This window comes from Thamnophis sirtalis, unplaced genomic scaffold (genome assembly GCF_051295495.1).
Source record: "Thamnophis sirtalis isolate CommonGarterSnake01/CBP01778 unplaced genomic scaffold, rThaSir2_p1.2 scaffold_7, whole genome shotgun sequence".
Lineage (NCBI taxonomy): Eukaryota > Metazoa > Chordata > Lepidosauria > Squamata > Natricidae > Thamnophis > Thamnophis sirtalis.
The window spans coordinates 67,333,032-67,346,245 of NW_028261387.1; the positions used below are offsets into that span (position 1 = coordinate 67,333,032).

Here is a 13,214-nt window from a genome sequence, read left to right on the forward strand (position 1 = left end):
CCTCAGCTCATTGGACTAAAACATTGGTCGCTCAGGAAACTTGCTCTGATTTTATGAATCATTGCATTGTCTGATAACAATTATTTAGGATGGGAGACAATGGCAGCTGCATGTTCAGAGCAATCAAAAATCATGTAAATTGAAGTAGAACAGATGCTAGCATAGTTATGCAAAATGTTTCACAAATTTAGTTGAAAACACAGCTCATTTATAGCTCTGTGGTAAACTTCTGTTGAGTTATTATACCAAGGCAGGACTAAGTTATATCTGGGTTAGGAATTTCCCATATTTGTCTTTTCTATTTGAATTCTCAACTCACTTCATAACCAAGGTATCTTCTAAATCTAATAATGAAGAGGAGTTCTCTGCTTCAAAATCTCTATATATATATTTCAAAATGACTAAAAGATCATTAGTATTTCTTATACAGTAATTAACACTCTCTGATGCAAGGAGTTCTACTTCCCCTTCCCACCTGAAAAGAACTCCGTTCTAACTGCCAGTTGCCTTATTTTAACACAATCTGATGCTAAGGAGTTAGACATTCTACTCCTCCTCCCCACCTGAAAAGAACTCTGTTCCAGCTGCCAGTTACCACACATTCGGTTACCTCAGTTCAAACTTGCAGACGTTCCACTCCTTCACTCAGGAGCAGTCTGGGGCTCCTTACAGTATTAAACAACGGTACCTCACCAAAATGTCTACACTTTCTGCCTATGGAACTGCTTCCAGATTCAAGGTAGCAGAAGCTATATTCCCTTATGTGTTTCAATCACCAACCACCACTGAGCCAACGGATTGAACTAGAGTGAACCGCTCACATAGTTTCATCACGAAGCACGGGTATCCAGCTAGTAAAACAAGGGCTCTACTTCAAGCCCTTGGCCAAGTAAGAAATGCTTATTAATTCTGCATCAAGGCTGAAAGAGAAGAAAGGTTTGGTTTTTTCCATGCCTAGGTCCCTTTGCTTCTACAAAGGAAATATAAGCAGGTCAATAGAATAATGAAATGTGAATACAAGAAGGCAGCAGCATACATGCCTCCTCTATTACTGAAAGAGCAAGTAGGAAATATAATTTTTCTCAAAGTGTGTACCAAGGAGGAATGAGAGGGCTTGCTTCCATTAAAGCTCTGAAGTCTGGAGTCATAAGGACCTTATACAATACAACAGTGAGACTGCTTATAAAAAATATAAGGCTTTTTAGAGATCATTTGGTTTATCTGAAAGAAAGGGAGATAAGATTTCAGAAAACTAATAAAAATAGTAAAGCAATCTCACTTGATCAAACCAAGTTCAAAAAGCAAAGACGACTTGGGAGTGACTCACAGGAGCCAACCTCTACTCCCCAAATACTAGAAGCTTCAACAATGATTTTGAAAAGGGCAAATTTACTCTTCAAGTCTTTCTGAAAGCTGCACAAAAGAAAAAAAAAACAATCCAAGCAAGCATTTCTTGTGCAAGCAGATTCCTCTTTTCATAGCATGCTGTCAACAGGTGTTTAAAATGGAAAGAAAAGGACTGTACAGAAAGTTACTACATATAATAAGAGCATTTTGCTACTATCTGCTGAATGGTATAAGAAGCAACTACTGTGGGGAGATAACCAAGTTTTGGTGGGCAGGTGTGTATAGGTAGTCCTTGACTAATGACTACAATTAAGTCCAAAGGTTCTATGGCCAAGTGAGTTTCTGCTCCTCTTTACCACCTTTGTTGCAACAGTTATTAATGAATCACTTCAGTTATTAAGTTAGTAACACAACTGTTAAGTAAATCTGGCTTCCCCATTGACTTTGCTTGCCAAAAGGTTGCAGTCACGTGATTCTGGAACACTGCAACCATCATTAATATGAATCAGTTGCCAAGCATCCAAATTTTGATCACATGGCCATGAGGATGCTGCAATGGTTGTGTGAAAAATGGTCATATATCACTTTTTTCACAGCTGTTGTAACTTCAAGCAGACATTAAGTGAACTGTGGTAAGTTGAGCACTACCTATTCTTTGTAAAAAAAAAACTTTCTCTAGAGATAAATATAAATATTTATGCAATTGGTAATTTCAAAATAACCTTAGCAGCTGATTTTAGCTATTTAAGAAGGAACTACAGAACACCTCCTACTCCAGAATATGCTGATGTCAGAAACCCTTTTACACACTTGAAGAAATATGCTATAGTATCTTAAATATCTCATACACAGAAACTAAAAAAGGGACGAGTTTATATTTTATTTATTATACAAAAAAACTGAACTATCTCTTCAGACATGGGAATAGCTGGCAGAATAGAGTAAAATTAAAACAGTAGAAGCAATCAATTGTGATACTGGTTTGTTAAAAGGAAATCATAGATCTTGTTTTTAGACCTAGTATTAATTATATAGTACACAGAGGCCCTGAATTCGCTAAACATTTATTGGAAAATGGAAGTGGATCTGGAGCAAATCTCCAAGTCTGTCTTCCCAAAGATCTCAAACGTTAATAACATGTGCATTTCTTTAGATTTTGGAAATGTAAATGAAAGTGCAATCTGAGAAAAGACTTTATAACAAGGATTTTCTCCCAAAAGTGATACAAGCTATTTTCAAACTGAATACAAAACAGTTTCTCATCAATATCTTTGATCAAACAAAGCTGCTAAATGGAGCATGTATGACATACTACTACAACTTTGTTCAGAATGGATTCTAAATGTATTCTACTTCAGGACATTTATTAAATTGGAACAGGTCTATGCATTAGTGAAAAGAGTATGTCTGTACTATTCTCAAGCCTAAAAATGTTGGGAACTGCTATACAGATAGGTGATTTATTTAGGATTGTTTTTCACACCCAGATATGGGGATACTCAAGAAAGACTATCCCTTTATTTTGATTCATTGCAGTCAGCCAGATGTCTAGACTAGATTTGGCATTTTATCCACTTATCATTTCCTTCCAAAGACCCGGGATAGGCAGATTATTGTTTCTTGAACTATTATTATTGGTTAACAACAATGCAAAATCATAGCTACCAGTTCCTTAGTTGGTGCTGGCCTTCATATGCATCAAGTTCTTGTGAAGAATCCAAGATGCTGTAATGTATTGGTATAGTATATGTGCAGATTCAAGCAGTGTGGCCTTTTGCAACTGGCAGATGGAAATGTTGTCAAAGTATAGATGTTCTATGTGCCATCCAAGTTTGTGTTTGTTTGTGTGTGTGTGTGTGTGTGTGTGTGTGTGTGTGTGTGTGTGATGCATCCAATGTACTAGAATCACTACTGGGATCATCGCGCTCAGTTTATGCCATTATCTTTCAATTTTGATTTTCTCATCTTGGTATTTTCTGATCTTCTCCTATTCTTTCTCTTTTACCATCCACTGGTATTGCCACATAATTTATCCTCTTTTTTGATAGCAATTAAATCTGGTGTTATATGAGCTAAGTCTGTATCAGTTTTTGTATCTGGAAATCCCTCAATATTTTAACCTGCTCATTTTTTCCACTATTTCAACTCTACATGTTGGCCAGTTTTTCATTATAGGTATCTGATAATTTTTTACAGATGTTCCAATGAATTATTTTGGCAACTTACATTGTTGTTTGTGTGATCTTCTTACATGAGCTATGATCTAGTATCTCTTCTGCTTCTTTGTACAATCTGTACTTTAAAAATCATTTGATGATTTTTCAATTCTAACTTTGATTGCATTCATTCAAATAGTTTACTGTTGAGTAGCCAAAATCAAGCCTTCAGTTTTTTTAATGTTCCAGTTGTAAGCCATTATTAGGTTTTATCTTCATCTATTTTCCCTTCAATCTTTTTAAAAATTAACTGTAATGCTTTTCCTTGCTAGCATACTTAATTTTATTACAGAATTACTTTATTATAATAATAATAATAATAATAATAACAACAACAACAACAACAACAGTTTACATCCACGTGGTGATACTGATAGACTATATCTGCCCCAAAAATCAGGTGGCAGAGGATTATTACAAGTGAAGCAAACAGTTGAAGAAGAAAAACACGCACTGGCTGATTATTTAAAAGAAAGTCAAGAACATCTATTAATCGAAGTAAAGAACAAAAATCTACTGAAGGCCCAACAGACAAAACAAGAATACAGAAAAGATGTGATAAAATCAAGAATGGAGAGTTGGCAGAACAAAGCACTGCATGGTCAATTTCTGGAAAAAATAAAAGATAAGGCAATGAAACAATGGAGAACTGAGTTGGCAGTAGGGAATGAGAGCTACGGAATGGTTAATATCAAGCGAGGAATTTTCCAGGGTGATTCACTTTCACCTCTTCTCTTCATCATCGCAATGATCCCACTATCAGTAATCTTTAAAAAAATGAAATTAGGCTACCAAACAGCCAAAAAAGCTGAAAAAATTTCACATTTACTATATATGGATGATTTGAAACTCTATGGAAAGTCAGAAATAGAAATCCAATCATTGACAAATACAGTCCGAGTATTCAGCACCGATATTTCAATGCAGTTTGGCATGGAAAAATGTGCCACTGTATCCATAAAAAGGGGCAAAATCACTGCATCTGAGGGAATTGAAATGCCCAATGGCCAACTAATTAAATGCAAAGAAAATGAAGCCTACAAATACTTAGGCATTCTGCAGTTGGATAACATCAATCATGGAGAAGTAAAAACTATTGTCAGGCGAGAGTACACCAACAGAGTTAGGAAAATTTTGAAATCTAAATTGAATGGTGGAAATACAATCAAGGCCATAAATACCTGGGCAATACCAGTTATAAGATACACAGCTGGCATAGTTAACTGGACACAAGCTGATTTGGACCTTTTGGACCGAAAAACCAGGAAACTAATGACAATGCACTACAGTTTACATCCACGTGGTGATACTGATAGACTGTATCTGCCCCGAAAATCAGGTGGCAGAGGATTATTACAAGTGAAGCAAACAGTTGAAGAAGAAAAACATGCACTGGCTGATTATTTAAAAGACACTCAATTAATCGAAGTAAAGAACAAAAATCTACTGAAGGCCCAACAGACAAAACAAGAATACAGAAAAGATGTGATAAAATCAAGAATGGAGAGTTGGCAGAACAAAGCACTGCATGGTCAATTTCTGGAAAAAATAAAAGATAAAGTGGACAGTGAACAAACTTGGTTATGGTTAAAAACAGGTACATTAAAGAAAGAAACAGAGTCACTAATCCTGGCTGCGCAAAAACAAGCTATCCGCACAAATGCTATTAAGGCCAAAATCGAAAAATCCTCTGATGATGCCAAATGCAGACTTTGCAAAGAAGCTGATGAAACTGTTGATCACATACTCAGCTGCTGTAAAAAAATCGCGCAGACTGATTATAAATTGTGGCACAATTCAGTAGCACAAATGATCCATTGGAATTTGTGCAAAAATTATAATATTAAAACAGCAACAAACTGGTGGGAACATCAGCCTGAAAAAGTCACTGAAAATCAGATGGTCAAGATCTTGTGGGATTTCCGTATACAAACCGACAAAATACTGGCGCATAATACACCAGACATCACACTGGTTGAGAAAAATAAGGTCACAATCATAGACATCGCAATACCAGGTGATAGCAGGGTCGCCGAGAAGGAACATGAAAAAATCGCAAGATACCAGGACTTAAAAATCGAAATTCAACGACTATGGCACAAACCAGCAGTGGTAATTCCAGTGGTAATTGGCACACTGGGTGCTATTCCAAAAGCACTGGAATTACATTTAAAACAGTTAAAAATTGACAAAATCACCATCAGTCAAATGCAAAAAGCCGCACTGCTTGGATCTGCACGCATATTACGAAAATACGTTACGACGTCCTAGGCCCCTGGGTGGGGCCCGACTAGTAACCAATGCCAAATCCGGCGAAACAACTGGCCGCTGTGATACAATTGTATAATAATAATAATAATAATAATAATAATAATAATAATAATAATAATAATAATAATAATAATAATAATAATACAGAAGGTGGTAAGACAAAACAGAGAGAAACTTCAAGGAAGGATCCATTCAATGGAACCTCATTATACCTGCAGGGATGAAGGAAATAGGGCAGGCACAGCAAATGCTGCAACTTAATCCCACCAGGTAAAGGATACCAGGTGAGAGAGCGCTTGAAAAAGACTTGAGCTGGTTCACAGATTGTTAGCCAGGCAAGGTTTATCACTCTTATCTCTCCTGAATAACTTCATTCCAGAAAAATAGCAAGGAAGAGAAAACAAAAGAAACAGGGTTCCATTGTTTTTAGAAATCAAGTAAAGCCTTTTCTTGGCTGGAGAATGTCTTGTAATTATAACACTGATCCCAAATGGGCTGGCGAGTGAGAAGAGTTAGACTGAAGAACCATTGCTCAGAATGGTGATGTTGAAGTAAGATTTGGTCAGCCATCTACCTTAATTTGAGTTCCTGTACAGGTTAGGGAACATGGATTTGGATCCAATTCTTTAATTTCATCACAAATATTGATATCACCTACTGTGTTTCCTTTCTCTCTTACAATAACTCAAGGTAGTGACTTGACTCTTCCACAACCATTTATGCTCACAGCAATCATGTAAGTAGATCAGGCTAAGATGCGAATAGTTCAAAATAATTTTGTGAGTTTCATGGAGAGTATGAAATTTACTATACTGTCAACCTGTTGATTCCTATCGAACTAATACAGGGAATGATAGCAATGACAGTACAAGATTCCCCAGAGGTCACCAGACTGAGAAGACCAGTCTGCATTGTTGGGCAGAAGTTATGTTCAGTTTCAGGCTGGAACCTTCTGCAGTCTTGATTGAATAAGGAAGGGTCAACTTACAAAGCATCTGCCTTGAACAGTAGCTCTTATGCTCAATAACTCACCTATTTTAAAGCTGATGGACCATTTCTCTTTTTGAGATGGTAAATTGTTTAATATATCTTAAATATCTAGAGAAATTTCATTACCTTATTTCAGATGTAGATCAAAGCATGGAACACAGCATAGTGCTCAGCAACATCTGTTTCTGAAACATTCTCTTGGACGTCTAACCTTAACAGACACATGGATAAAGCATTTGGCTATTTCCTTGCAGAGGAAGTGAATTTCCCTTCCAACGTCTCTGCCAATTTGTTCATTTTAAAGGCTCAAAAGGCTGGACATGTATCTTTGCACAAAATATACTCCTGGTATTAGAGAATCAATTATCTTTCTTTTGTATACCTGCATAATTCTGTTGAAGTTAATACAACTAGCTAGTGTTAATTTGCACAATAGTAGCTGGTCCCAGATGCAGAGAGAGAGAAAAAAAATCTTGTTTTACAAAATCAAGGTCATGATCAAAGAAATACACAGGGGAGGCATTATGATGGACATATGAATTTAGAACACAGAACATCACTAATTACATTTGTTCATGCGCACATACCCACTGTAATGCCATATATTTGATTTTCTCTATTTTCAAGAGGATCTGCAAATAGTGGTTTGCACTTGAAATCAATTTTGAAGATGACTACTACATTCTATATAATCCTTAAACCAGAGTTCCCTTCCTTTCCCCTACCGGATGCTTTTGAAATTGGCTGGATTATCAATGCTGCCATCGCTATTCATATTTTGAAAGTGGCTGGCTGGTCCGTGAGACGCTGGTATATGTGTGGTTAAAAACAAAGGAGTTTTAAAGTGATAATTGAAGTAAAGAAGCTTTGTTCCTCCCTACTGCAGTCAACTGTCCACTGTTCTTAGTGACTTCGGTTATCTTTCTAGTACAAAGTACTGTACTAAAAACTTAATTTTTGTTACTTGATTGGGATTCATAGCAATTACTTTTGGGCTGAGCACCACTTTTGTATCCCTTTTGTGGAAGCTTTGTAAAGAAGTCTACCCCCCCCCCCCGGGGTGTGTGTGGAATCAAGGTTTTTTCCCCATATATCTGATCTGGATCAAATATAGATGAAAATGCAATGAATAAATCATGTAGATAGATGGGAGAATAAATCCTGACCTGTTTTCTGCTTTGAAAGTCTTCCTTACTAGTTCTGATTATTCATGTGTGAAGGCCTGTTTAAAAGCTTGCATTGGGCTTTGCTACTTGAATGATTGGCCAAACGGGGAGAGCACTGTGGATAACCTATTGTGGGAGCAATTTGTTCTGACTGCTAAACAATCCTGATATAGTTCATTATTTTGAGGTTTGGTACAGATGAGGGAAACTAGTAAAACTTCCTATTCAGCTCAAAGTCTCATCATAAGTCTTCTAAGACAAACAGAATTATCATGACACTAAAACATGACTGAAGTCAGGGCAGGGGTGGGTTCCAGCAGTCACTACTGCCGGTTTGCTTGTGGCTGCGCCCTGGGCGCGATTGATGTATGCTGTGCGTGCATGTGCAATGCAATAAAAATTGCCCTGCACAGAAGCAAAAAGCAAGATGGTGGCACCTACGGCATTGCCCAGAGGACCAGTTCGGGAGTGTGGCAGGCCTGGGTTGCTGGAACTGGCAAACCACTTCCAGTTTGGCCAACCTGGGCCGAACCAGTAGGAACCCACCACTGAGTCAGGGATTGAGGGGTGGGAGTAAGATGAAAATATAGTTTTAACAAATTAATCATGCATCTGTGATGTAGCTCTGCAAAATAATAGTGTCTTCCCAGTATCTGCAGTTCTGTGAGAATAGCATGACATCACTAGAAAACCACAAGACACATTATATGACCAAAATAAAGATTTTGTTTTTGTGACATGACATTACTATTTGGCAAAGCAATTTTTTTTTTTTATCATGTGCTTAACTTAGTGCAGGTTCTCTAGCCAACTCTGCCCTATTTGTATTTGATTCTAGAAGGAAACTGTGATGTTTATGGGAGTCTTTTCAGAATCTATAAGCTGCTCTTTTACAAAACCGCAACTAAGTTTTGGGAGATACCACTTTCCTACATTGAGTTTTACTCTTTATCAAGCTGTGGTCTTTGTTCACCACCAGCCAGTAGTGCCACCAGACAAGAGGGTCATAATGCAGAGAAGAGATTCGTATAGGAATTTTCGATGCATGTGAAAGAAGTTATTGAATTATACATTCACTACCTCCACCTGCAAAGCACAGTCTGTGTCTCTGCCACCAGCTTTGGTTCCTTCTCTGTTGAAAAAAAGTGGCATTTTACACCACAGCGCTCCCTGCTGATCTCCATATACCACAGCATGTGCTGTAAGATTCCCATAGCAAAATCCAAGGCAAGCTGAGTATAACGAAAACAGGAAATAATTCAGTGGTCTTGTGCTGCACTTCTTAGTTGTTTTAGTAAGCAGCCACTTGGGCTACTCAGCAACTACGGAGATCACATGATATTTTGCAATGCAGAGTAAGGGCTGTTTGCATCCTTTCCAGATGCAAACAGGAATGTAGAATGGAAAAAATAAGAGAAATCCATAAGAATAAAATTATCAATATAAAACCTTGTTGAATTCATTGTGCCACTCTGGCTCTTTTCTCCAACTCTCTGTCAATTATGAAAAGGATCTGCTGAGATATTTCAAACTTCTTCCCTTAGGAACACTCTGCCTTTCAGCTTGTACTTCCATGATTTTTCATATCCAAGAAGCCCCTGGATGATTGGTAGGCAATCTCAAGGTCATTTTAAGGCAAGCATATCAGGCTAGAATGCAGGCATGAGGCTACCTAAAACTTCCTCCTGTCTTTCCTAATCTGTTTCATCATGTTAATCAGTCTATGAGCACCCAAATGATAATGTAATAAAGGAGATTTTCCTGTTTCATTTCAGAAAGTTACCTTCCGTTTTCTTCTCTTCCTTTGCTCATGCTAATGTCAATGAAATTATTTGAAATATGTATGGATGAAGGATAGTCTCTGCCAAAGCAATGTGTGCGCTTTATCATCCCAAATCATTGCTACAAGTTATGGAATGGAATTGCCACTGGCTGATGTAGATTTGGCACATGTACACACACTCTCTCTCTTCTTGCAACAGGATGCTCTCATCCTTCCTTCCTTTCTCTCTCACTCTTTCTCTCTCTCTCACACACACACACAAACTAGACAAAGTGATCCTTCTCACATTTCCACACACGAGTCAGCCACTACGGGTTTACTTAGTCATTACACAGATGCACCACAAACCCAGGCATTGTTACCTGTCACTGAAGTCAAGCTTCCCATTGTCACAGCACACATGTCTCTTTGTTTTTTTAGAGGTAGAAAGAAAACCATATAACTACAGTGACCACTCATGAAATCAGTGCATTGCTTTTTGGGTGCAGATTCAGGAAGACTGCAGAATATGACCAAGTTGATCAGCACAAAGCTTTAAACACGAGCCTCTTCCATGTGAGTTGGCAATTTTTTTCCTTAGTTGTCTCTCTGCCCCCACCCCACCCCAGGACACATGTTTCTCTTCTGCAGGCAGACAGTAGTTAACTACCTGGTCTATTCGTAAGTTTTTTTTCTTTTCCTTTCTTTTCTTTGTGGATGTTATTGCTGCTCTTGTTTTCTGGCTAGAAGAGCATCACTCCAAGGGGAAAGCAAGCTGTAGAACTCATAATAAATAAATGGTGCCTTCGCTGATTTGTTCTGACAGCTCCTCACTCGGTAAGGGCCATTTCTGAGGCTGTCCAAAAGCAGTCCAGACCCTTCCGACTCTGCCACCTGCCAATGGCAGAATGACATTGCCCACATTTGTGCCTGGCTGTTATTTCAAGCTAACTTAGTGGGCCTGAACGCGAACCACCCACCCATCTCGCCCCTGCCCATCACCATGGTATCTGACTCCGTGACGCATAAAATCAATAGCAACACCAAACACTCGAATCCTGCTGCCAAGCGGGATAGCGTGAAATGGCTCCCTGCCTCTCCACATTATTTTCCACCATTCTCTCCCTCCTGCACCCCCTCCCCCCCACATGAATGACAATTGCTTCTCCTTCCTCTCATAAAGGCTCTTAGGAAGTGGAGGCTGGCAAGGCAAGCAGGTACGTTTCAAGGTCTAAGAAGTGAAGAGGAACCAGAACTACCCAGGCTGATCTGAGGGTATCACAACAACACGCTAAGTTGCCTGTGGGAAACACCAGAGGGAGGGGGGAGAGGGGGTTGCACAAAAAGGGAAGTAAGATGACAAAGGTGTGCCACTCTACAAGCACCCTCCCTGATTTATCCCTCCTCCTGTTCCAAGCAGGCAAAACGCTTTAGCAGCATTAGCTTCCATCCTTTCCCCTCATAAAGCAAACAGTGGCAGAGGTAAAGGTATCACGTGAAGCCCCCCCCCTCATTTGCTTCCCAACATTTGGCATCATAAGAATGAAGACTGCATCGGACTCACCTGGGGCGTCAGTGGAAGAGACGGCTACCCATGTGCTGACACTACCTTCTTGCCATGGCGTAGTTGTCCAAAGAAAGCTTTGTGATGAAGACCGGTGTGAATTGTTGTGGCAACTCTTCTGTTCCTCTCCTTGTCTTCTGTCCTCCCTACCACCACCACTATCAATACACACACATATTCACACACACACACACTTTTGCTCCTCCTTCAAAAAAATCCGCCTCTCTGTGCAACAGCCGCCGTTCTCCCCATAATGATCACTGGTGCGATGCCCATTCATTCAGCTTTTTCTCCCCCCTTCCGCCTCTCCCTCTTTCCCAACCTTCTGGATGAGCCTGTTAGTGATGCTGCAGCAGTGCTGACATCCCCCTGAGAGCACAGCACAGAAAGGTTGGGAGGGGGGAAGGATGGAGAGGAGAGGGACGCAGAGATGGGAAAAAAAGAAGAAAGAAAGAAAGAAAGAGGAGAGAGAGAGAGAGAGAGAGAGAGGCAGAAGAAGAAAATGAAAGGGAAAAGCAGGTTTTAAAACCAGATCTGGATTTGTACAGGACTCTGGAATATTGGAAACACACACACACACACACACACACACACACACACACACCACATACATACATATATACACAGGGAAAACTGGGGCACTGGAAAGAGCAGGGGCATAGCTATTTCTCTGGCTGTGTATCCGATTCTCGTGCATCTTGAAATCTGAAACCTGCATCACATTAACACGAGGAAAATCTTAAGGAACTCAGGAACTTATTATCAAGCAGGGGTAGAAAAAGATCAGAAGGCAGGCGACAGACAGGCCTTGCTCCACAAAGGCTTTGTCATGACTGGGGTGAGACTGACAGGCTGAAATGAAAGACAACCCCGTCAGCAGGTGAAACCTTACTGGAGATAAACAATAGCTGTTTGTGGAGGATTTGGGCAGGGTGGGAGAATATCTCCTATTGTTGATCCTGTTTCATAGAGTAGAGAATGACAGCTTGGCAAATTAGCAATAATGACCATGACAATAACTTCTGGCATTTCCCTGCCTTTGTTTTGCAAGATGGGGAATTATAGACTGTCCTCCTCAATTTCCTTTGTTTTGAAATAATTGTGGGAATTGTGAGGTAAAACTTTACTGTTATTCCATTACATACATAGCAGTTTGTGTGGTGTGTGTGTGTGTGTGTGTGTGTGCAAAGGCTTGCACATGTTTTTTTAAAAATATTTCAGTTAAGGTGTAAACCATGTTGACCATATTGTTATTCTGGAAGATAATTTTATTTTTGTATTATGCAGGCTGTGAAAAATAAAACCCTATCCTGTTTTAATCAACCTGATCACAAATTGAGTTTGCACAGATACACATGAAGGGGAAATGAAGCTTGGATGCACACTCACAATCTTTTGTTATCCTTCTCATTGGCAGTTCTAGGTCAGCATTTAAATCAGTTGTTAACCTGTCCTAGTTTTCAAGCTGAAATAATAATAAGAAATATGCTCCGTTTTCAAACAGTGAGTTGCAATATATCTAAGAAATATCTGATGTGATGTATCACATGGTAAATTAGTGGCAATAAGGGAATATAAACATAATGTCTAACCCAATTCAAAAGCATTGTATGTTGTTAAGGCGTGGGGCAAGAGGAAATCAGTTTGTAATGAAATAAAAATAAAGTTTTCAGATATCAGACTGTAAGCTTCCACTTCCAAATTCTTTATAAACTGGATTTTCCATGGAGTGGATTATGTTAGAATAATTTAGCTCACCCCATCCACAATTAAAGGAAAAAGGCTTCCTGCAAGGTCACAAAGCCAGAATAATCATTGTCTACACTTACCATTTAAAAAATGGACAGGGTTCAAGAAAACTGGGGCTTACCAGATGTAATAGCTTCCAGTCATAGGCT

The 13,214-nt window shown here is 39.0% G+C and overlaps 1 protein-coding gene across 1 annotated transcript in view; it reads right to left on the reverse strand.

The window, feature by feature from the left end:
- The window catches only part of DLGAP4 (DLG associated protein 4), a 399,144-nt gene extending 387,532 nt beyond the window's left edge, over nt 1–11,612 (reverse strand). Inside the window, exon 1 of the mRNA XM_014053169.2 lies at nt 11,317–11,612. The gene's annotated coding sequence lies outside the window, so the exon portion shown is untranslated. The remainder of the gene's footprint in view (nt 1–11,316) is intronic.
- Nucleotides 11,613–13,214: the final 1,602 nt, after the last annotated feature.